The sequence below is a fragment of the Narcine bancroftii genome, chromosome 1, assembly GCF_036971445.1.
Source record: "Narcine bancroftii isolate sNarBan1 chromosome 1, sNarBan1.hap1, whole genome shotgun sequence".
NCBI lineage: Eukaryota > Metazoa > Chordata > Chondrichthyes > Torpediniformes > Narcinidae > Narcine > Narcine bancroftii.
In genome coordinates this window covers 232,806,370-232,831,532 of record NC_091469.1, presented here as the reverse complement: position 1 = coordinate 232,831,532, position 25,163 = coordinate 232,806,370, and the positions used below count along the sequence as shown (strand labels likewise).

At 41.1% G+C, this 25,163-nt stretch overlaps 1 long non-coding RNA gene across 1 annotated transcript; it reads left to right on the top strand.

Annotated features, from left to right (window-relative positions):
- The first annotated feature begins 15,956 nt into the window (after nucleotides 1-15,956).
- LOC138750502 (uncharacterized) lies at nucleotides 15,957-24,881 on the top strand. The gene is made up of 3 exons (XR_011349375.1): nucleotides 15,957-16,042; nucleotides 21,363-21,462; nucleotides 24,745-24,881. It is a non-coding gene; the product is annotated as an uncharacterized lncRNA (long non-coding RNA).
- The last annotated feature ends 282 nt before the right edge of the window (nucleotides 24,882-25,163 follow it).

Genomic DNA, 25,163 nt, shown 5'->3' with positions numbered 1-25,163 from the left:
ACTTCTGCAAATCTTTTTCTAATTTTGCCAGTAAGGGAGAGTAATTCAATTTATATAGATTGTTCAAATTGTTATCGAGCATGATTTCTAAATACTTAATCCTAAAATTTTTCCATTTAAGCATACTGTTTACTTTAAAGCGTTCATAATTTTGGTTTGTTGTTGGTAAAATTTCACGTTTTTCCATATTTATTTTATATCCTGATACTCTCCCATATTTTATTAAAATTTCCTGTAATTTCTTCCATGGAACCTTTGGGTTCAGACATATACAGCAGTATAACATCAGCAAACAAAGTAATCTTGTGTTGAACTTGTCTGGCTTCGAAGACTTTAATTTTAGGATCACCCCTGATCATTTCGGGCAAGAAGTTCTATTACCATAACAAAGTGCTGGAGAAAGACGGCCGTCCTGCCTGCTCGATCAGCTTAATGGAAACATTCCTGATATCTGGATATTAGTTATTATTTTTGCCTATGGATTTTGATATAGAGTCTTAACCCAATTTATAAATACTCGTCCAATACCTAACTTTTCCAATGTTTTAAACAAAAAAGGCCACTCAAGTCTGTTGTATGTTTTTTCTGCATCTAGAGATATTACTATATTGGGGTCCTTCTGTGACAGAGCTAAGTGTATTATGTTAAATAGTTCCACCAAGTTATTTGACGCTTGCCTCCCTTTAACAAATCCTACTTGATCTATGTGAATTAATTTAGGTAAAAATTGTCTAAATCAGTTTGCTAATGCTTTTGCTATGATTCTGTAATCTACATTCAAAAGAGATATTGGTCAATAAGATGAAGTTTTCGTAGGTCACGTGATGAGGGGAGAATAAGAGGAGGTGGATTCCAAGAGCTCCCAGGATTTTTGATTACAAACAAGGTCAAAACCTCAACTGAACAGTCCAAAAAGCCAAAAAATGACGCGAGAAGAATTTTTTAATGCAACATGACAAAAAAGTCTGCAAGCAAGAGTGCGAAAGAATCACCACCGAGGCGAGCGGGCAAGCTTGGAATACCTCATGGTAAGGAAAATGGCGGGGCCACCCCAGAGAACTGCAGCTCCAAAGGAGGAACTCGCCAGATGGGGAGAACAAGTCCTGGATGAATCCAGTGTCAATGCCCGGCAGGTATGGAGGGAAACCCCTCTGGAGCCCCTGGAGAGAAGGAAAGGGCTGGGTCACCCTTCCCACAACAGGATGAAAAAGTCAGGTGTGATTGAGGCGGGTGCGAGGCCCAAGGTGATGTCTTCATCAGCGTTGGGTGCTGGGCAGCAGTGGCAAACCCCATGGGGAGTGGACCTGGCTGACAAAAGAGGAAACTTCAAGAAACCGGCGTTGCTGCCGGCACTAAGGGAGAAAGTGAAACTTACCTCTGCTCTGGCAGTGAGCCAAGAGTGAAACTGCAAGTCTCAGCAGAAGTCCCAATAGCAGGCCACATCAGAGAAAGCAGAGCAGCCTGTGAGTCCAGCACTGGATCAGAGGAGGCAGGGAGCACCAGCAGCAGTGAAGAGGGGTCCAGAAGTCCAGAGGAGGGAGTCCAATGGCTAGGGAAGACCCTGTGAAGCTATGAGCCCCAGGGGAAAAGTACTGTCAAGGAAAAGTAAGCAGGGAAGCTCAGAGCTCTCCCTGCAGGATGTAATTAACAAGCTAGGGCAGATGGAGGACAGGCTCTTCCTAGCTGTGGACAAAAGTGCCCAGGACATGGGCGAAAACCTGGATAGGGTCCAGAGCACCCTATCTGGGCTAATGGGCAGGGTGACTGAGGCAGAAGGAAGAATAAGTAAAAATGAAGATGATATCCATAGTATGTCTAATAAAATGGAAAAGTTAATAAATGAAAGGGAGAGCATCTGGAGGAAGCTGGATGCCCTCGAGAATTATAGCAGGAGGAACAATATTAAAATAGTGGGTCTAAGGGAGAGGGTGGAAGGTCAGAACCCAGTGCATTTCTTTCAAATCTAGTTCCCTGAGGTGTTGGGTAAGGAGATACTGGGTGAAAGAATAGAGGTGGAGAGAGCACACAGTTCCCTCTTCCCCAAACCTGGTCCTGGACAAAGACCGTGCACTGTTCTGGTGAGACTGTTGTGGTACCAGGACAGGGAGAAAATATTAGGAGTGGCAGCAATCGGGGCAAAGAGAAGGGGGTCCCCTCTAGAGTTTGAGGGGAACAAAATCTTTGTCTACCCAGATATTAGCTTGGCACTCCTGAAGACAGGAAGGCATTTGGCTGTCTAAGAGATTGCTCAAGCAGAAGAAATATGAATGTGTGTGTGAAGGTACCCAGCCACCCTGAAAATATCATGGCCAGAAGGAACAAAGACATTTTTTACAGATCGGGGAGCACAACAGCAATGTAAAGTCTGTTCAGGGGACTGTCTGGGGCAGTTTTAATAAGGAACAAATTTGACTCGTGGGGGATATAGACATGCCGCAGGCTTACCCACATTGGGGAGCATGACTGGAATGTAAAGGCTGGTCAGGGGACCACCTGCAGTAGTTTTAATAAGGAACAACTTTGACCCGTAGGGAGATATAGACATGCAGCAGGCTTTCCCACGTTGGGGAGCATGACGGGAATGTAAAGTCTGGTCAGGGGACCTCCTGCAGTAGCTTTAATGAGTAACAAATTTGACCCGCAGGGGGATATAGACATGCCGCAGGTTTACCCACATTGGGGAACATGACGGGAATGTAAAGTCTGGTTAGGGAGGACTGCCTGCGGTAGTTTCAATAAGGAACAAATTTGACACCTAGGAGGGTATAGACGTGCCGCAGGCTTACCCACGTTGGGGAGCACGATGGGAATGTAAAGTCTGGTCAGGGACCCGCCTGCAGTACTTTTAATAAGGAACAAATTTGACCCATAGGGGGATATAGACATGCTGCAGGTTTACCCACATTGGGGAACATGATGGGAATGTAAAGTCTGGTCAGGGAGGACCGCATGCGGTAGTTTTAATAAGGAACAAATTTGACATGTAGGAGGGTATAGACATGCCGCAGGCTTACCTTTATTGAGGAGCACAACCGAAATGTAAAGGCTGGTCAGGGGACCGCCTACGGTGGTTTTAATAAGGAACAAATTTGACCTGTAGGGGGATATAGACATGCCTTGGACTATAATAACATGGTGTTTTTAATGATATCTAAATTGTATAAATACAGATGTTAAGAAAGAGGTTATACCAAACAAATGAAAAGTTGTCACAGTAGTTTTTCCTGGTGAACTCTGGAGTTGGGGAAAGGAGTTGATGGGTGCCGGTGGCACAACCTGTTGTACAAGGGTTTGTTGGTAATCAATTATGGTTGTCAGCAAAATAGAGGGGGGTAGGGATTAAAGGGAAGTATGACTGTGGATGTCTTTTGCACTTGGGTTCATGTTGTTTTGTTCAGTTATTTGAATTATTGCCTTTGTCTAACCCTTGTTTTTTATTTTCTTATTCTCACGGTTCGGGTGGAACAGACCAAAGGTCGGATGGTAAGAGATTGGGGTGCGTGGGGGGGTGTCGTAGTGAAAGAGGGGGTACCTTGGGAAGAACCTGGGGATAATAACTAAGAGCATAATGTTAATGGCTTAAACAGTCTGGTGAAACAGAAAAGGGTCTTGGCACACATTTAAAAAATGGGGGTGGATTTGACCTTTCTTCAAGAGTCACAATTAACTGAGTGGGAACATCAAAAATTAAAAAGAGTGGGTGGGCCAGGTTATATCCCCCTCATTTAGCTCAAAAGCAAGGGGAGTGGCACTTTTAGTAAGGAAAAGTGTTCCAGTGCGGGTGCAGAGGGCAACTGCAGACAAAATGGGTATATTCATAATGGTGCACTGTCAAATATACTCAGAGTCCTGGACCCTAATCAATGTGTATACCCCCAATTTTGACGATGAAAAATTTATACAGGATATTTCCTTACATTTGGCGGAGGGAAGTGAAAATATTTTGATGGGGTCGACTTTAATTTATGCCTGGATCCTGTATTGGACAAGTCCACAAAACATATAACTAGGACTAGAGCAGCAAAAGCCACGATTGACTGTATGAGGGAGTTGAATTTAATAGATGTGTGGTGTAGAATGCATCCAAGAGAGAGAGAGACTACTCATTCTACTCGAAACAACATGACTCCTACTCTCGAATAGATTTCTTTTGACCAGCCCATTTAGAGGGTAAGATCATGGAAGCAGAGTACAGAGCGAGACTTCTCTCAGACCATTTCCCCGCCCACCTGATCTTGACTATAGACATGTCAGATAAGCAGGACACGGCATACAGGTGGCGTCTTAACATTTTGCTATTGAAAAAGCCAGAGTTTTGTAGCTTTATAAGATCTCAAATAACTCAGTTTTGTAAGGACAACTGCCCATTTACTCCAGATAAATTTCTTCTATGGGACAGCCTCAAGGCGTACTTAAGGGGTCAGATAATTGGGTATACGAAGATGGTCAAGAAAAATAATATGAGGGAAGTGGAGGAATTGGAAAAGGTCATTACCCAATTAGAGAATGATTTTCAGGAATCAGGCCTAGAGGACAATTACAGAGCTCTCACAAACAAGAAATTGGAATATAATACGCTTCAAACGTATAGTATGGAAAAGGCTTTAATGAGGTCGAGACAAAAATATTATAGGTTGGGGGAGCGAGCATATAAGGTACTTGCGTGGCAGTTGAGTGCAGAACAGGTCTCTAGAACAATTAATGCAATGAGAATGGGGAATGGCCAGCTCTCAATCAAACCAAAGAAAATTAATGAGACCTTCAGGGAATTTTATGAAGGATTATATAAATTTGAATTGTCTGGGGACCTCAATCAAGGGTCAAGTTCCTTGCCAGATTAGACCTCTGCCTGAACCCAGAGGATCAGGCAGGATTAGATCCTCCTTTTACTGAGAAAGAACTGGGTAAAGCATTGAGTGTGCTGCAAACAGGCAAGTTTCCAGCGGAGGATGGGATCTCCCCTGTCGAGAATTTAAGGACTTTTTAATGCCTCTGTGTGTGGAGGTGGTAGACCAGGCTAGGGAAACAAGGTCCCTGCCGGAATCTTTTACAGTGGCGATTGTTATGACAATTTTGAAGAAGAGTAAGTATCCACTTATGCCCTTTTCCTATAGGCCAATTTCTCTGCTGAATACTGATTACAAGATCGTAGCCAAAGCCTTGGCAAATATATAGGCATTGCATTTGCCAAAATTGATAAACAAGGATCAGACAGGCTTTGTGTTGGGAAGGCAGGCAGCAGATAATATTGGCAGAATGCTGAGTGTTATGCATTTGGCTCAATCTAGAAATGAGAAGGGTCTGGCCATCTCCTTGGATGCAGAAAAGGCCTTCAATAGAATGGAGAAGGTAGGGTTGGGACTAATTTTTCAAAATTGGATTATGGTGCTAAATCACACGCCCAAGGCAAAATTTGTAACCAATGGGCAGGTCTCTCCAGCCTTCCCGCTTACCAGATCTAGTAGGCAAGGGTGCCCACTCTCACGGGCTCTCTTTGTGCTGGCTATGGATCCGTTGGCAGAAGCCATTCGGCAGGATCCAGACATCAAAGGTTATAGAGTGGGTCAGGAGGAAGACAAAATTAATTTGTTTGCTGACAACATACTGATAAATTTGACAGACCCTGCGACTTCTCTTCCTAGACTGCAAAAGGTACTGGAGGACTATGGGGAACTGTCTGGGTATAATATCATTTGGGATAGGAGCAAGGTGATGCCACTCACTGAGGGTAATTATAGTCAATTTAAAGGAATTAGTAATTTAAAGTAGCCACAGAAGGAGATCAAATACCTTGGAGTTAATATTGATAGTGATCTGAATAACTTATATAAGTTAAATTATGTCCCCTTGTTGGGAAAAGTCAAGGAGGACTTAAAGAGGTGGACCCCTGCCTATCACACTGGTGGGCAGGGTCAACTGCATTAAAATGAATGTGTTGCCAAGATTCCAATATCTTTTCCAAACATTCCCTGTGCCATTGCCCCAGGGTTTCTTCAAATAGTTATCACATATGGTTAGGAGGTTTCTTTGGAATAGTAAGGTACCAAGGGTCTCAATGGAAAAATCAACATGGAACTATAGTCTAGGCGCATTGAGATTGCCGGATTGGGTGGCTCAGTTGAGATACATTGCCTCCCTTTTTCAGGGAGGAGATGTTCCATCCAGGAAAGAAATTGATTTGTACCTGGTAGGCGAGAAGATAGCAGAGGATTTTATTTATAAATGGAACGTTAAATTGTTGACAGGAAAGAAGTGCAGCCCCATATTAAAACAAGTGATTAGTATCTGGGCCAAAATAACCAGTATTTAGACATTAAGATGGGGCTGTCACCAAAAACGCCCTTGACTCCGAATAAATTAATACCACTGACAGTGGGTAACAAGATTCTGGACATCTGGCTCCGTAACGGAGTCAGATGTATAGAGGACTGTTACGAGCAAGGGCAATTAATGTCAATTGAACAGCTTAAAAATAAATATGATGTACCAAATTAAACATTCCACTGCTATCTTCAAATAAGGTATTTTCTATGGGATGTATTAGATCCAGGTGTAGTCCTACCTCGTTGCAACAGCATGGAGGCCCTAATTCGAAGGGGGATCAGCAAGAAATTTATTTCAGCAATGTACTGTTCCAGTGAGAAGGACCCAAACCGGGCCTTCATAGGTCGAGAGAAAGATGGGAGTTGGACTTGCGTATTACAATTGAGAGGTGCTGGTCCGATCTGTTCCGGGAAAGTTTGACCATGGTCATTAATGCAAGGTACAGGCTGGTCCAGTATAACTTTTTGCACCAGTTGTACATAACGCCGCAGAAAATCCACAGATCAAAATCAGAAGCTGCAGACAAATGCCTCAGGTGTGGTGTTGCAGCGGGGACGTTTGTACATGCAACCTGGTGTTAATGCCAAGGTGAGGCTCTTCTGGGTGGATCTAGGGCAAGTCCTGGAAAAGATTATAGGTAAACTATTCCCCCAGGACACAGAGGTGTTCCTGCTGGGGAATATAATGGACATAAGGTTTACAATGAAGCTGCCCAAATTTCAAATCCAATTTGTATTAGTCGCATTGGCAGTGGCCAGGAAGTGCATTGCGGTGATCTGGAAGTCCGACTCTATTCTTCGTATCAAGTGAAGGAACAAGGAAATGCAAAGTTGCGTTCCCCTGGAGAAAATAACATACAATCTGAGAAACAAACACTGCACCTTTTGGAATATTTGACAGCCATACATGCGCTACATAGGTGCATGGAGGTGATTGGTCTACCATCCCCTGCTGCCGTTCCTTCTCTCCCACACTGATCCCAATCAAGGAAAGTCAAGCATGAGCACTGACTTGGAAGCCATCTATTGTGCCATGATAGTCCCTGTTTCTTTTCTCGTTTATTTTTATCATTTGTATTCTTATTCATTTCCTTAATGGTAGTGTTTGTTATTGTTATTGACATTGTAGCATGAATGGTTTTGTTTTATAGGTGGGGGAGTGGGTGGGCAATGACATGAGCTTGTATATATAGTCATAGAGAAAAGGAATACATGTACATGTATATGAGATGGTGAACTGCCATCATGGGCAGGTCGCGGTATATGACTGTACAGGCCTGTGTAAAAAATTATAAATAAAATATTCAAAAAAAAGATGAAGTTTTCGCTGATTCTTTAGCCTTCAGGTGCCATGATAATACTTTATGTGCTCTTTTTCTCAATTCATAGTGTTTCTGTTACATATTTAATATAGTCTTTTCTATTCTATGTTTGTAAAGTGTTGTATTGGATTTTCTTATTTTGTCTTTATTTCCCATCCTTTGATATTCCTTTTCTAATTCCCCTATTTCCATTTCCAATTATTTCCGCATTAAATTCTCTTTTAATCTTTTTTGTATATGAAATAAATTGTCCTCTCAAATATGCCTTTAACGTATCCCATATTAGAAAGCTATTGTCTGTTGATCCCAAATTAGTTTCACACAAAAGTTCAATCTGTTGTCATATAGTATAGTATAATATCTGTATGAATATATTATAATTAATGTTATTTGATTTAAAATTTATAAATGAAATTTATATTAAAAAATCTGTTGTATAAATTGTTTAAAATCCTCCCTTTTTAGTAACATTGTATTTAATTGCCATCTGTATTTATTTTCCTGCTTCTCCAATAATTGTATTACCAAGGTTAGTGGCGAGTAATCTGAGTGCAGCCTAGGTAGGTATTCAGTTTTTACTACTCAATCTTTCAGACTCAACGGTAGCAAAAATAAATCTATTCTGGTATGTGAGTCATATTATTTTGAATAAAATGAATAATCTCTCTCCTTTGGGTTAGACTGCCTCCATATATCCATCAAGTTTAAATCTTTCATATATGAGAGAGTTAGTTTAGCTGTCTTGGCTCTTGTAACCATTTTTGCCAATTTATCTAGGATCGAATCCAAACAAAAATTAAATTCCCTTCCAATCAATGTATTTTTCCTTCTCTCTGGGCTTTTAAAAATACCTCCTTCATAAAAACCTTATCATTATAGTTCAGGGCATAAATATTCATTAATGTCCATGATTCTGAGTAAAGTTTACCATTTATCTCCACCGTTTGCTCCGTGGAGACATTTTCTACAGTGATTGGGATATTCTTATTAATCAAAATTGCCATGCCTGCTGCTTTCAAATTGAATGAGGAAGAGAAGACCTGCCCCCCACAACAATCGCCTCAATTTGTCACGTTCCACTTTAGTAAGATGTGTTTCTTGGAGAAATACTATGTCAGCTTTTATCTTTTTTAAATATGAGTGTATTCTTTTCCTTTTGACCACCTGTTCAAACTGTTGACATTAAAACTTATAAACTTCAATGACGTATCCATAATAACATATTAAAAATTCTGTGCAAATGTACAAGTATGTAAACAGTTTTGTAATCTGTGACCTCACCTAAAAATCATTCAACCTTCATCCCGCGGTGACGTAGAAGAAAAGCCGTGAAAGCCTTCAGGGAGAAAGAAGAAGAACCCCATTCTAAAACGCCATCTTGAAAACTATCTCCCCCCCCCAACTTAAGCCGGAGTTGTATCATGTGTACCTTCAGATCCTTCTTTCCATTCTCTGAGCTTCTCGACACGTAGATAGGATAAAACTGACATTTTGCCATAAAAATTAAGATGAGCACCACACACAAAGAATAAAACTTTACTATGTCATTAAATATCTTATTTAAACCAGTCTTTCACCATCGACTTCACTGTTCCTCTTCATAGTTGTCGAATAAACTATTCCACTTCTTCTTTTGATTTAAAATATCTTCTATTGCCTTCGGAAATGTCGATTCTCAACATAGCTGGGTACAGCATTGTATATTTAAAGTTCTTTTCTCAGAGTTGCCTCTTGACCATGCCAAATTTTCTTCTTCTCTGAATCACCGCATTAAGTCCTGGAAGAACATGATCTCTGCATTGTCCCATTTCAAGGGAGAACCAGAGTTTCAAGTATTTTCATAAACAACTCTTAGCATCGTCTCTCTATCCTTGAAGCTCAGCAATCTCACTGGAATGGGTCGAGGGTGGGCTTCACCCATTCTCCTCAGTCCCAATGTTCGATGTGTGTGTTCATTGAGCACTTGGTCGCCAAGTTCATCGGTGTGAAGGACTTGAGGGATCTAAGTCTCAAAGAATTTCACGGCACCTTCTGCACCTTCTCTCAGGGCACCAATTCGCACATTGTTCCTCTGACTGAAGTTCTCCATATGATCCAATTTGTCTAAAAGAAGCTGTTTATCTGTCACCCACTGTTCAGCTTGTTTCTTTAGTTCTTCAATTTGTTTATTGTGTTTGCCAAGATCTTTCTCAGCTCTGTTCACTCTTTTATTTAAATCATTAATAGCTTCAGCCACATCTCTTTTTCTCCACACTTGTAAAACATTGACCCAGACCTCCAATCTTTTGCAGCACAGTTTCAAAGTCTGGTGTTCATTGAGAGGAGGAAGCATCTCCACCTACACTTTCCGTCTAGGCAACTGGTGAGGCTGGAGCTTTTTCCATCACTGATATTGGCTTCTTCCTGTGGGATCTTCCAGTTCTTCTTAAATATTAGTCTTTAAAAGATGTATCCACACTTTTGTAGTTGAAACTTTTTGGTAAAACCTCTTTTTGGTCATCGTTTATAGGATTTTCTCAGAGAGCTCAGAGAAACATGTCTGCTCAGCCACCCAGCATGCTCACACCCCACTTACCAGCTATCCATGACCCACTTCAATTTACATACCATCCAAGCAGATACCAATTCCCTAGTTCTCCATTTGAATCTAGACTACACAGTGCTGCTAGAGCCAACCTGAACGAGGCATCGGGGATGCTAAAGTAGCCTATCTTTGGAAGATTTATTCAGATCTCGCTGCCTTAGTAGAGCAGCCAACATCCTGAAAGACCCTTACCACCCTGGTCATCATCTGCTTGACCAGCTGCCCTCCAGTAGACATTTTAGTCCATTAAATCATGGACAAATTGACATAATAACAGTTTTTACAGTGAAGTGAATACCACCAAACATTGAATATTGTATTGTTTTATTATGTTGTTGTTTTTATATCTTATTTTTTTGATGTATGTGTGCACCATCAGGATCTGCACTTAATTTTGCTGTACTTGTGCAATGACAGTAAAAGGTTATCTTATCTTAAAACCTGGATGCCAAGGTCACCTCAGTTAGTCTATTGTTAATAGACTCAGCTCTGCCTTCAATACCATAGTTCCCAGCAAACTCATTCCCAAATTTCAGCACTTCCCTCTGAATCTGGATTTTTGACTTTCAGTCTAACAGACCCCGCAGTCAGTGAAGATGGTTAACAACATCTTCTCCACAATCTCCATGATTATACTCAACACTGACACTCCTCAAGGATGTGTACTCAATCTCCTACTATATCTCCTCTATATCCATGACTGTGCAGCTAAATACTGTTCAAACTCCATCTTGAAACTTGCTAATGACACCTCATTAGTGAAGATGAAGATGATAAGATGTAGGAGCAAATTAGGCCATTCAGCCCATTGAATCTGCTCCATCTTTCAAATCATGGTTGATGGGTTTTTTTCTTTAAGCCCCATTCTCCTGTCTTCCCCCCATAACCTTTAACACAGCTACTAATCAAGTACCTATCATCCTCTGCTTTAAACATACCTCCACAGCCATCTGTAGCAATGGATTCCACAGATATGCCACTCTCTGGCTGAAAAAAAACTTTTTTATCTCTGTTATAAAAGAACTTCCTTTTATTCTGAGGTTGTGCCCTCCGTTCTTCAACTCTCCCCCTACTAGCAACATCTTCAACCCCTGCTAGAAACATCTTAATGTCCACTCTATCTAGCCCTTTCAATATTCGGTATGTTTTGATCAGGTCCTCTCTCATCCTCCATTTATTGAATATTATCATAATTGCCAATTCTAGAGGATTTGTATGCTCTATGGCTGTTCCGTCTGTTTTCTAGAGGTTGAGACCTGATCCATCTTTCTATTTTTCTTGTAACCTTGATTAGAGGGTGGGGGTAGATTAGTTTTAGTTTTAGGTTTTTTATCTCTTTTTTTCTTCAGATAAGTGAATTTGTTAGTTTAATTATAATTATCCTGTTTAATATCCCTTTATTTTAGATCTTATATATTGTGATTTGATTTATATATAATTACCTTAATTAATAATCACAATTAATATTAAAGGATGGAATGTATACATTATTATTTTGTTTTAATATTATGTATATGGATGGTAATGTTAAACTCAATGAAAATATTTTAAAAAGAAAATGTCCTTCCTCGTCCTTCTTAGCTCCAGTGACTACAGTCCCAGTGCCATCAAATGCTCTTCATATGTTAACCTTCTCATCCTGGGATAATTTTCCTAAATCTCCTCTAGACCATTTCCAATGCTAGCACATCCTCAGATGTACAGCCCCAAACTCCTCACAGTACTTCAAATGTGGTCTGATCAATGCCTCGTGAAACCTCAGCATTCCATCTTTGTTTTGTAATGTACTCCTCTCGAAATGAATGTTAACATTGCATTTGCCTTCATGACTACTGACTTAACATGCAAGTTAATCATTAGGGAATTCTGCACTTAGACTCCTAAGTCCCTTTTGGACCACAGCTCTCTAAATTCTCTCCCCATGCCAGCAACCCGAGTTTGAAAATGGCACGAGTTTGTATGTTCTTCCCATGTCTGCGTGGATTTTCTCCAGGTGCTCCAGTTTCCTTCCACCCTTCAAAGCATATGATGGTTGGAGGTTAAGTGGGGTAGTTAGCTGGCACTGGCCCCTGGCCTAGAAGGGCTATCAATGTTGTCATTGAACTCATTTACCTGCACTGTCCCCTGTGGAACACCACTTGTCACCAACACCCAGCCAGACAAAGCCCCTTTTATTTCCACTCTTTGTCTTCTTCCAACCAGCCAATTTTCTATTCATGCTAGTAGCTTTCCTTGAATACCATGGGATCCTATCTTGTTTAGCGGAGTCCGGTTGCAACAGCCTTTGAGAATACAAATAAACAATATTCACAGACATTCCTTTGCCTGTTGTCTCCATTACTTCCTCAGAGAACTCTAATGGATTTTTTTAGGAAAGATCTCCTCTGATGGAAAACATGCTGAACTCGGCCAATTTTATCTTATGCATTCTCTGAAACCTCAACCTTTTAAAATGGACGAGAATCTTGCCAATTACTGAAATCAGGCTAATTTCCTGTCTTTTGCCTCTCTCCCTTCTGAAAGAGTAGAGTGACATTTGCAAATAACAATGAGTTAGAATACCAGAAAAAGATTGAAAGTCAATTGCATGCTGCCAAGATAACAACCTCTCTCTCAATATCTATAAGGTAAAGGAGGTGATCCATTGACATCAGGAGAGGCTGCAAAGTCAACACCATTGTCCACAGTGACTGTGTTGAAGTCAAAAAGCTTCAGGTTCTTAGGAATAACTGTCTCCCAATGAACTGACCTGCAACAGGCACATCGACCTGACAACCAAGAAAGTGTATCAACACTTCTACTTTGTTAGAAGAATAAAGAAGTTCAGCATGTCCCCAGTTCCTCAGCAATTTCTACACATGTACCATCAAAAGTATACTTAGTGGAAACAGAGCTAATTAAGATCAGAGGGATCCACATAAAATTAGTGAATGCAGCTCAGAACAAACAAAAACTTCCTTCCCCTCCATGGATCATCTATATCTCTCATTGCCCAGGAAATTCAACATACTGAAAAAAACCATCACACATCAGATACTCTGTCTTCCCCTCCTCCCATCAGGGAGAAGGCTTAAAAATGTGGAAGCATGCATCAACAGGTTTAAAGACAGTTTATTTTCTATTTCCAAAAGGCTTGTTAATGAATCCCATATCAGTGCTATCATACTGCTGTTGCATGGTGCTACTTGATCTTCCTTTTTGTTGGGTGCTAACGGTAGCCCCAATAATTATGCAGACAGAAGACTGAGGGAAACGATAGGCTTTATTGAGCAAGAGACTGCTGGCCCGGGTCCAGGCTAGGAAAATGAGCGGGAAGGGGAGGAGATACGACCTTTATGGCCCAGGGTCACATGGGTAGGATCAAGGGAGGAGCTAAGGCAGGGAGACACCCGAAGGGTGGACCAACCAGTGCATATAGCCATATCACCGCACTTTTCATTTCAAGAAGAGTAGCATGAGCCGCCTCAACGACTACCACCCCATGGCATAACTTCTGCTGTGATAAAATGCTTTGAGACGCTGGTCATGGGCAGAATTAACATGTACCTAAGCAAAGATCGGGACTCGGTGCAATACACCTATCGTCACAATCACTTCACAGCAGATGCAATATCGCTAGCTCTTCACTCAACTCTGGATCACCTATAAGACAGCTCTTCATACATATGGCTGCCCTTCATAGACTACCTCTCAGCCTTCAACACCATTATTCCTTTGGTGCTCGTCAAGAAGCTACAAAATCTGGGCCTCTGTACCCCCCTCTGCAACTGGACCCTTGATTTTCTCATCTGAAGACCACAGTCAGTATGAATTGCAAACAATATTTCCTCACTGATTATCAACACAGGTGCACCCCAACGATGCATGCTTAGCCCATTGCTCTGCTCATCATACACCATTGTCTGTGTGACCAGACATAATTCCAATGCTATCTACAAGTTTGCCAATTACAACACAGTTGTCGACAGATTCACAAATGGCAATGAGGAAGCAAACAGGAGGGAGATAGATCAGCTCGTTGAATAGTGATAGCAACCTTGCACTCAACGTCAGTAAAACCAAGGAGATGATTGTAGCCTTCAGGAGGGAGTCTGGGGAACACGACCCAGTTCTCATCGAGGGCTCAGTAGTGGAGAGGGTGAAGAACTTTAAATTTCCAGGTGTCCACATCTCAGAGGATCTGTCCTGGACCCTCCATGTTGATGCAATCACAAAGAAGGCTCACCATGGACCATACTTTGTGAGCTGTCTAAGGAGATTCGGTATGTCACCAGAGACTTTTGAAAACTTCTAAAGGTGTAATGTGGAGAGCATTCTGGCTGGTGACATCACTGCCTGGTATGAAGGTGCCAACTATCAGGACTAGAAAAATCTTCAGATAGTTGTTAACTCGGCCTGTGGCATCACAGGCACCAGACTTCAGTCTATCGACGACATCTACATGTCTTAAAAAAATCAGCCTCTATGCTCAAAGACCCCACCACCCAGGCCATACCCTCTTCACTCTGCTACCATCAGGAAAAACGTACAGGAGCCTAATGATGAGCACTCAGCGACACAAGGACAGCTTCTTCCCCTCTGCCATCAGATTCCTGAATAATCAGTGAACCAAAGGCACTGCCTTACTTTTTGTGCAGTATTATTTTAATATTTTTATAGTAATGTCATAAGATGATTATAATATGAACGCACTATGATACTACCGAAAAAACACCGAATTTCATGACGTATTCAGAACAATAAATTCTGATTGTACTCCCATACTATGTAAATTATGCCCTACAATATGTAATGCTAGATAATCTGTTGGTCCTTTTGCAGAAGTATCCTTCTCACTGTACTTGGTATTTTGTCAGTGGGTCCTTCAAACTGCAGCACCCAGGTAGCTCTCCTGAGACCCAGGTGCAATTACTGTGTCTTGGGTGCAGGATGCATCTTTCAAATCACAAGACCTTCCTGATAAGTTGCCAACCCAGCTATTTAAGAGAGATCCTTCCCCCACCATGATGCGGTGAGTGATGTGTCTTGCACTCACCGGAACGTCATGATGCTCAGATGCCAGTGATACAGCTCTGCAGTACTGACGTCACTGGAGTAAGCGGGTTGGCCATTTTTGTTTTCAAATCAGCCATGGAGGAGACCTGCGTAAGTTTAACTAGGTTCCCTGACCACCTCTGAGGTAGGTCAGGGACCCAGTTGGGTTCTGACTGGGTTGACCCAGATGGACCCTTTCAAATTGCCACATAACTGGGTGCTAATTGTGCAAATTGCCTGATTAAACCCATTTTACGTGGCAGTTTGAAGATGTCTAATGATTCAAGTATTTGTCCAATGTACTATCTCAGAACTACTTCCAATGCATCTACATCCTTCCTTTAAAACAAAAACAATACTCCCTTTATAATTGAAGCATATCTTTTTTATTTCTGAATTTGGTTTCCAAATATCCTTCTCTTATCCTTTCTAATTATTTGATATACCAAAATACAAATTGGCGGAGGAATCACACGACAGGACAGCCAGACCCCTTAAAACTTTAATGTTTCATATGGAATCCTGCAAAAGAAATGATAAATCTCATGAAACAATGAGCTGGACCATTGAACCTAACAATAGCACTAAGATTTGGACTTGAAACTTTTGTGCCTCCACAGGAGTCTTTGTTTCCAGTACTGGTATGGAACTAAGCTAGTAGCTGCAATTTTGTCTCTGCCATGGGAGTTGTCAGCTGCCCTCAGGGTTCTCAAGGAATCAACAGGTTTGTGTGAACTTCCACAAGTTTGCCTCAGATCTAAGGAAGAAATAAGATTCAGGTAATTATATCTGCTTGCAGCAATATAACATTTTTCACTTGTTCAACTGAAATTGCCACTTCCAGCGGCAACCTTGAAATTAAGTATCCCGAGGTCACACTCATATTGGCTGGGGACCAACCAAGCCACCCTCAAGAGTATCCTCCCTAAATTCCACTAACACTTCTCCCCTGCCCCCATCCCCACCAAGAGTTTCCAATAGGCATCTTTAAGGGATACCAACCATTTGATCCCACACCCACACTCAAAATCAGATCATTGGGCTGTGCTGATGCTACCTTCACACAAGCAGAGGATAATCTGGTGGTGGAAATCATTCAATGATGGGCCTAGGATAAAGATAACATCCCAGTATGCATTGTAGACCGACCCATATTCAAGGATCCAACATACAACCTCGATTAATACATCACTTTTGTCATTGGCTTCATCAGTACGTGTGGAGAAGATTGCATGACTAAGAATACAAGAAAAATATTCTCCAATTGGAAACCATGGATGAACTGAGAAGTCAACTTGCTGCTGAAGGTCAGGTTTGTGACATTCACATCAGTAAACCTGGCCCACAACAGGAAATCCAAGTATATACGCTTACAAAGGCCATCAGTGAAGCCAAAAGATGACATCACACAATGCCCAAATCTCGAGAACATTACAGACATGCAGTGGCTATGACAGGGAATGCCCTGCTAACACAGTAATCAAAGCAAAGTCAAGAAACTCAGAGTACACAGAGCAAGATTACCTGATGAGTTAATTGTGTTCTCTATTCACTTCGAGCAGGGAGCCAGCAGCAAAGTGACATCCACATCAATCATTACATGTGATATCACATCCATGGTCACTGTAGATGAAGTCATGGTGGTCTTCTGGCAAGAGAACCCACAGAAAGTATCTGGCACAGAAGGACTCTTGTGATTTGTCCTGAGAGCCTGCACAGGTCAACTGACAGATAGATTTACAAGCATCTTTAATCTCTTCCTGCAACAGGTCACAGTCCCCACTTGCTTCAAGAAGGCTACCATCACCAGTACTGACGAAAAGCATAAGAACAGGACTAAATGGCTCCGACATCCATCAACACGAAGTGCTTTTAAAGACTAGTCGTGGTTGACATCCACTCACGCCTCCCTACCAGCCTTGAGCAACTTCAACTTGCCTCCTTGGCTCTCCACTCAGCCCTAGAACACCTGGATGCTAAGAACACCTGTGTTAGACTACTGTTCACAGGCCTCATAACCTTATTGCCTAGTAAACATTCCCAAACTTCAATATCTTGGCCTCAGTGCTCTCTTTTGCAACTGACTCTTTGACATTCTGTCATACAAACCACAATCAGTAAAGAGATGTAACAACATCTCCATCAAAATCACACTTAATACCAATGTTCCTCAAGGGTGTGTAGTCCCCCTGCACCCAAATATAGCCAATACAATTCCAAATCTATCTTCAATTTCACCAATGACACCTCAGTAGTGGGTCTGATATCAGATGACAATGAGTCAGAATACACAAAAGATATTGAAAGTCTAGTGGCATGGTGCCAAGACAACAACAATGTGTCACCGATAATACATCCATACAGAAAAATGCCCTTTGTGCTTGAAAAACAACTAAAAGCAGAGTTGGACAGGATGAAAAGCCTGAACGTGATTCAGAAGATAGATGAGCCAATGGAATGGGTAAGTTCACTTGTCATCGTGGGCAAAAAGAATGGAAAGCTTAGAATTTGCCTGGATCCGAGAGATCTAAACAGAGCAATAAAGAGAGAACACTTTAACCTTCCGACACGTGAAGAAATCATGTCACAGTTTGCAAAAGCAAAGTTTTTCAGCAAGTTAGATGCATCATCAGGATTTTGGCAGTTAAAATTGGATGAAGTTCAGGACAGTGCACGCTTAATAGTCCATTTGTCAGATTCAAATTCCTAAGGTGGCCATTCGGAATTGCCTCAGCTCCTGAAGTGGATCACAAAACTATCCATATGGTCTATGAGCTCCTGGACGGAGTTGATACCTCAATGGATGACATTATAGTCTGGGGGAACCACGAGAATGGAGCATAATGAGAGACTATGGAAAGTGCTGAAAGCAACAAGGAAGGCAAACCTGAAGCTGAATAGAGAGAAATGCCAGCTCGGGGCGACAGAACTAACATTTGTAGGAGATATTATTGGCAGTGAGGGCATCAGACCAGATCCCAGAAAGGTATTCGCTATTGGGAACATGCCAAGACCACAATGCAAAAAGGACGTACAGAGGTTTAATGGAATGGTCAACTATGTGGGTAAATTCATATTCAACCTCTCAGAAAAGATGGCTCCATTGAGAAGACGAACAGAAAAGAACATTGAATGGGAGTGGGATCATGAGCTTGAAAAGTCATGGAGGGAACAAAAGAAACTGCTCACAGAGGAACCAGTTCTGAGGTTTTACGACCCAGCGAGACCCATCAAGATATCATCAGACACATCACATGGGGGGTTGGATGCAGTTCTTCTGCAAAAATATGATGACTGGCAACCCATTGTGTATGCATCACGTTCAGTGACAGAAGCAGAGATGTGATACACAAATTGAAAAGGAGCTGCTCAGCATCACATACACCTGTGAAAGATTTCACCAGTTTGTGTTAGGACAAGCAATCAGTGTAGAGACTGACCATAAACCCTTGATTGCATTGTTCCAAAAGCCATTAAATGAATGTCCACTTAGAATACAAAGAATGATGATTAGGCTGCAACACTATACAGTGAATGTGGCGTACACTCCGGGAAAGGTAATGTACACAGCAGACACGTTGCCTAGAGCTGTTGACACAAGAGAGCCTGCAAACACCAAAAAGGATGAAGACGTGAATGCCTTTGTGGACATGATCACGTGCACTGCCCATTATCAGATACAAAAAAGGAGCTCTTAAAGTTAAACAAAGATGAAACACTGAGACAAGTGAGAAAAAACGTCTTGGATGGATGGCCTAACATGAAGCAGGACTGCTCACCTGATGTTTCAGAGTACTGGAACTGCAGGGGAGAACTATCAGTGGATGAAGACCTCATCTACAAAGGAACTAAAATTCTTATCCTAGAGAGTCTGAGAAAAGAGATGCTAAAAAGGATCCATGGAGGACATCTCGGAATCGAAAAGTGTAAGAAAAGAGCACGAGAAGTGATGTACTGGCCAAGAATCAACAATGATAAACAAATGAAGTGTCAAACTGTACAATATGCCAGAAATATCAAGCAAGCAATCCTACAGAACCACTAAACCCACACCCAGCACCATACAGACCTTACCAGAAGGTAGGCACTGACCTATTTGAATGTCAAGGGAAGGACTATCTTGTAGTCACAGACTATTACTCCCTGTATCCAGAGCTGTGTAAATTGAACACCACCACTGCAAATGCTGTAATAACAGGTATGAAAGTCATATTCTCCAGACATGGTGTGGCAAGCAAGGTCTTCACAGGCAATGGACCCCAGTTTTGCAATTTAAAATTCCGACAATTGGCCAAAGAGTGGAACTTTGTACACACCACGTCAATCCTCATTTTCCACAGTCCAATGGTCTAGTTAAAAAATCAGTACAGACAGTGAAAAGACTGATGAACAAAGCAAAAGACAGTGGAACAGACTTCTACCAGAGCATGCTAGTATACCGCACGACACCGCTCGAGTGTGGTATGTCAGCAGAACAGCTCCTTATGGGACGTAGGCTAAGATCAAACTTACCCATTCAGGAGAACCTTGTAAATCAAAAGAGGGGGAAAAAGTAAGGAAAAAGTAAAGAACAACAGAAAGAAAATCAAAAATATTACTTTGATAAAGGAACAAAAAACCCACCAGAACTCTACACTGATGATCAAGTAAAGCTAATAGACAAAGCAAACTTATGGACTCAGAAGGGAACTGTCCTTAGTGAAGTCCAACCAAGATCATACACTATTCAAACAGATGAAGGTGCTTTACTACGAAGAAATTGTTGAGATCTTCAAATGGGACCAGCCACAGTAGATGGAAAGACAGATACAGTTGAACAACCTGAATGCACATTTAAGAAGATATTATCTGAGGCAACAACCAAAATTCAAGGACAATCAATCAGGAGATCATCAAGACACATGAATCTTCCGAAGAGCCTCACTGAGCAACTTTAAAGACTCCTGTTATAGAATGAAGTAGTGCTATCTTATTCACTCTTCAAGTTTTAGTGTATGTAAATGTGAACACACAAAACAAGTTTTAAAAATGTAAACAGGGTTGAAAATATTGAAAATGTAAGTTCTTGGTGTTAAAGTTTAATTTGCAGAATTATAGAAAGAAAACATGTTAGTTAAAAGTCAGCTACTTTTGTTTTAAGAAAGGGAGATGTAATAATAGAGATCATGGTTGCACAACCACTAGCAAGGTCTTGATTATAGTTTCTGTTTGATTAGACTTGACTGCCAGGAGGGCTGACACACAGAATGTTACCTGTAATGGAGGCTTGCAGCCACATGGCCTGCCTCAAGGTGCTGTTTACAACAACTTTAAAGTAAAGAACCTTTTCCTTCATCCATGTGTTGTCTAACAACTCACACACCCCACTACAAGATGAAACAACCACTATCCACAGTAATAGCGCTGAGATGAGAAGAAAATTTAGCTTCAGGTTTTTGGGAATAACTATTTCCAATTACCTGACCTGGGACAAGCACACTGACATGATTGGTTAAGAGAGAATACCAACACCCCAACTTTATTGGAAGTTTTGCATGTCCCTTAACAACCTCTACAGGTGCTCCATCAAAAGCATACTTACTGGATGCATCACAGCATGGTACGGGAGCTGCTCGAGATCAGAAACAACTTCAGAAGATAGTGAATGCAGCTCAAAACACACAAAAAAAAACTTGCTTCCCCTCCATGGAATCCATCTACATCTCCTACCGTCTAAGAAAGGCAGCCAACATACTGAAAGGCCCAATCACACACCAGACACTTCTCAACAGCAAGGAGGGTCAAGAACATGAAAGCCCACACTAACAAGTTTAAAGAATGTTTCTTCCCTGTAGCCATCAGGTTCCTGAATGAAATGCATAATAGTTCTATAATGCTGCCCTTGCCTGGAGCTAATTGATCAATTGCTTGATTGATCAATTTGCTCTGTAAATTGTTTTCTTTACATGATTGTATGTAATGCTAGAGGTAACTTGTTGGTCAGTTAATAGAAGAGCTCTTCACATTGTACTAGGCATTTCATGACAAATAATCTTTAAATTTCAACTTAAATTCCACTAACATTTGTGTCATTGTTTCTTTTGGTGTCCACCCTTGTAGATAACATTGATGAGTCCTTCATGGGTGCAGGAGAGTCAGAATCAGGATTTATTGTCATGAAGATGCCGCAAGATTTGTTGCTTTGCAGCAGCATCGTATGGTAAATATTGCTATAAATTATATTTCAAAAATAAATAAATTAGTGCAAAAAGAAGAGGAAGTGAGGGAGTGAGTGTCTGTGGTTCATTGTCATGGTGGGGGTGGGGGTGAAGAAGCTGGTTTTGTGCCACTGGGTGTTCATCTTCAGGCTCCTGATGGTAGCATGGCCTGGGTGGTGAGGATCCTTGAGGATAGAGGTTACTTTCTTGAGTCACCACCTCTTATAGATGTCCTTGATGGAGTTGACATCCTCATGATGGCGCTGGCTGAGTTCACAACTCTCTGTAGTCTTTTCCTGTCCTATTCATTGGCACCTCCACACTGGACAGAGATGCAACAAGTCAGAACACTCTCCACAGTACACCTATAGAATTTGCAAGAGTCTTTGGTGACATGCCAAATCTCCTCAAACTCCTCACGAAGTATGACAGTTGGAAGATGGTGCTGGGATATGTTCAGAACAAAGACTCTTCCACGTATCCATCAAAGACACAGGCAGAGCTGCTGCCCATGTGAATGTCTATGGCACACATGTCAAACTCAGGCCCACGGGCCAAATTTGGCCCATGAAATAATTATATTTGGCCCGCAAGATCGTATCAAATATATATTAGAGCTGGCCCGTTGGCCGCCACGCCAGTATAGCACATGCACAGCTAATACTACAAATCCCAGAATGCTTTGCAAATGTGTTGGCGCCGGCCCGTCAGCCCGCTAATCGCCCCCACCTCCTCTCTTTACTTTCATTAGCACCTGCAACCTGTCGCCCAACTCACATGTAATAAACCCCTTACGAAAAATGGCCAAACAAAAGACAGAAAACAGGACCTTTCAACACAGGTGGGAGGAAAACTCTGACCCCAGAGTTTGATGAACTTGCATCTCAGAAGAGATGCCAAGTATCTGGTTTAGACCCAGGTGCATCAGAGTAAATCACAGTGTAGCAAGCTAAGCTTGGATTAATATTTTATTTGGTTAACTTTGGACTGTTCATAGTTGAAAGATTGGATTTTCATTGAAGCAAGTTTTTGACTTGTTGGCTTGTGGAAAAAAATACATTTAAAAGAAGCTTAAAGGCTATAGAGAAATATTATTGATTGAATATTTTATTTCTCATTTGTTAATGCTTCTTCTGGAAAGAGTTTAACCAAAACTATTATTAAACATTTATTTTAATAAGAAAAAGTTTAACATTACATATGTTGAAAGAAGAGAAAACATGCAGATGTTGTTGAAAATTTTCAATAAATATTTAGTTTGGCCCTCGACTTAGTCCAAGTTTTTAATTTTGGCCCTTTGTGAATTTGAGTTTGACACCCCTGGTCTATGGGTTTGTTTTGAAGGAAAGGAAAAATACCAAAAGAAAAGTTATTGAGGGTGAGAACAAGCTCTGCCAGGCAGATGGAATTATTGGTGGAGGGAAACTAGTCAGAATATTGTTCCAAGAAGAAACGAGAGCTTCTAGACCTTTCTGATGAGACACTACATCCCTGGTGAAGATGATATGATGGAGACCAGGGAATTAAATGTTGTCAAAGAGGCAAAAGGAAATGGGAGTTTTCCCTCACGTAGGTAGGAAGAGACTGGACAAGGGGAGAGAGGATGGGGTCAAGGTACAGGTATAATGAGATAAATTTCGGTGGGGCAATAGCACAGGTGGAAACAATGGGACTGCCCGGAGAGAAGCAGAAACTGCAGGATTGAGGCTGTGGAGGGGAGATCACTTGTTGCAGTGAGATCAATGTTAGTATGGAAGGCGGTGTTTGGTGTTCGCTGCTGGGGCTGTAATCTAGGGTAGGTAAGAGTCCAGGGGCTTGTAGCTGAAAAAATAATGGAATCAATTACTAAGAAGATATATAGGCCATCAAGAAATAAATGGTTTCAATTCTTATAAACATCCATAAATTAATATTGTTCGTAAGTCAGAAAATACAAAATACATCAATTGATATGGTAACCATACCTTCAAAGTAATGTAATGAATCACATCAAATGCACATAAAGACTGATAGGAGAGAACAATTACTAAATGTGGTGAGAAAAAGGAAATTACTGTACTTCTTCCATTTGTAGGAACAAATGTGTCAACATACATTGGACCTTTGAATTTAATAATATGATGGGAGCTTGTTCGTATGTAGAGTGTCCATAAATTGGGCATTCGTAATCGAGGATGTCCTTTAATAGCAAAACATTTGGAAGCAATAAATCTGTTCAAGCTGAATCAAGGAGAAATTATATCTGATAGATTAGTTAGAGATCTTTAAGGAAGTAACAGATAGATAGAGGGGAATCAATTTTTGAAAGCTGTTCATCAAGGTGGCTCACAAAAGGTATTTGGCAAGAAAAGATCTCAAGATGTTGGAAGTAATATATTGGCATGCAAAAGGATGGACTAACTGGTGAAATATGATAAGGGGAATTTTTCAACTTGTCAAACATTGGGGTGCCCATGGATTATAACTGGGGCTCATCTATTTAATACTTACCAAATGATTTAGGAGGAAAATGTGCTGTAGGCAAATTTACAAGGGAGTTCTGTTTCCTTCTAATTCATGGACTTGAGATTCTCAATACCAGCCCAAATGCTTGAATGGGTTAGAGCTTCCGAGGTAAGTGAGGGTGTCACATTTCTTCAAAATATGAGTGTACCATTGATTTTGTTTTCTCTGTCTGGGTGGTATTTTCCTCCTGTAAGTGAACTTGGAATTAAATTTCAATTTCTAGAGTATGAGTCAAGCAGTGTCAGTGCCTGGCCAATATAGCTGACTAAGAATAGCTTGAGTTTCATTTTGGGGGGAAAGAGAAAGTGAATGCTGGTTTACTCATCCTTCCAGTGAATTTGGAGCCAATGCCAGATTCAAGCATACTCAATTTATAAAGGGCAATGAATCTTACATTTTATTTTAACAGATTCTTCCAGCCTTTCTTCTGCCATAATTTTGATGGAAATGCTTTTGTTATCTCTAGATCTATATTCCAACATAGTCTTGATCCACCTCCCAGGCTTGCTTTCTGTAAATCTGTCTGAACTTGTATGAATTGCATGAAGAGCAAACAACATATGATCATTTAACTGGACCAGGAATTGTCTTTTCAATTCTTTGTTCTGAATAATTCCAAAACAATTCATTAGAATATGCACAAATGTTTTTTGTTTAAATGATGGGGAGAGTTATAAAGCAAAGAGAGCAATAAAGTTTATGCTTGCATATTTAGTGTGCCTTCACCAATAAATATTTCAAGAAAACTACATCTGACAGCCTGTTTATTATGTATACAGGTAAGACCTCCAGAAATTAAAAAAGATCATTCTGAAGATACATAGGACATCATGCAGTTGTGGAGAAAGAAGCAGAATTAATGATTCAGTCCATGATCTTCTATCAGAACTGCAAGTAAATCACAAAATTCTGCAGACACTGTGGTTGAAGTAAAAATACAAAATGCTGGAGAAGCTCAGCAGGTCAAACATTGTCCTTTATGTAGCAAAGGCCAAGATACACAACTGACGTTTCGGGCTTGAGCCCTTCATCAAAGTGTGAGAAAGTGCCAGCCAGCATCTGAACAAAAGAGTGGGTGGGGGGGGGGGAGGTGTTGGGTGGCAAGGCAGGAGATGATAGGTGGAGAAAAGAAAGAGGGGAAGTAGCAATGGGGGGAGGAGGAATAGCAAGGTGAGTGAAAGAACTGGGAAGAAAGAAA